The sequence below is a fragment of the Bos javanicus genome, chromosome 9, assembly GCF_032452875.1.
Source record: "Bos javanicus breed banteng chromosome 9, ARS-OSU_banteng_1.0, whole genome shotgun sequence".
NCBI lineage: Eukaryota > Metazoa > Chordata > Mammalia > Artiodactyla > Bovidae > Bos > Bos javanicus.
This window is the reverse complement of record NC_083876.1, coordinates 77,484,339-77,485,357: the sequence shown is the minus strand read 5'-3', so window position 1 is coordinate 77,485,357 and position 1,019 is coordinate 77,484,339. Positions and strand designations below refer to the sequence as shown.

Genomic DNA, 1,019 nt, shown 5'->3' with positions numbered 1-1,019 from the left:
GAATTCTTATAAAGATCAGCTTTAGGGAGTAAAATGATAGCTAGACAATTTTTACTGCCAAGAAATAATTTGCCTGCTGGCAGTGTGATTCACTGAGTTGAACCACATGATTTCTAGCAATTTTCAAGATTTTCTTTTATCTCTAAAACATCTTTTAAATACCAACCTGACGTGCCTCTTGAGAAATTTGTATGCAGGTCAGGAAGCAACAGTTAGAACTGGACATGGAACAACAGACTGGTTCCAAATAGGAAAAGGAGTACGTCAAGGCTGTATATTGTCACCCTGCTTATTTAACTTATATGCAGAATACATCATGAGAAACGCTGGGCTGGAAGAAGCACAAGCTGGAATCAAGATTGCTGGGAGAAATATCAATAACCTCAGATATGCAGATGACAGCACCCTTATGGCAGAAAGTGAAGAGGAACTCAAAAGCCTCTTGCTGAAAGTGAAAGTGGAGAGTGAAAAACTTGGCTCAAAGCTCAACATTCAGAATACGAAGATCATGGCATCTGGTCCCATCACTTCATGGGAAATAGATGGGGAAACAGTGGAAACAGTCTCAGACTTTATTTTTTGGGCTCCAAAGTCACTGCAGATGGTGACTGCAGCCATGAAATTAAAAGACGCTTACTCCTTGGCTTCCCTGGTGGCTCAGACGGTAAAGCATCTGCCTGCAATGCAGGAGACCCAGGTTCGATTCCTGGGTCAGGAAGGTCCCCTGGAGAAGGAAATGGTAATCCACTCCAGCAGTCTTGCCTAGAAAATCCCATGGACGGAGGAGCCTGATAGGTTACCGTCCATGGGGTCGCAAAGAGTCGGACACGACTGATCGACTTCACTTTCTTTCTTACTCCTTGGAAGGAAAGTTATGACCAACCTAGATAGCATATTCAAAAGCAGAGACATTACTTTGTCAACAAAGGTTCATCTAGGCTATGGTTTTTCCTGTGGTCATGTATGCATGTGAGAGTTGGACTGTGAAGAAAGCTGAGTGCCAAAGAATTGATGCTTTT

General features: G+C 42.9%; 1 non-coding gene across 1 annotated transcript; it reads left to right on the top strand.

Annotated features, from left to right (window-relative positions):
• Positions 1-646: 646 nt before the first annotated feature.
• TRNAC-GCA (transfer RNA cysteine (anticodon GCA)) lies at positions 647-719 on the top strand. The gene has a single exon. It is a non-coding gene; the product is annotated as a tRNA-Cys (tRNA).
• Positions 720-1,019: the final 300 nt, after the last annotated feature.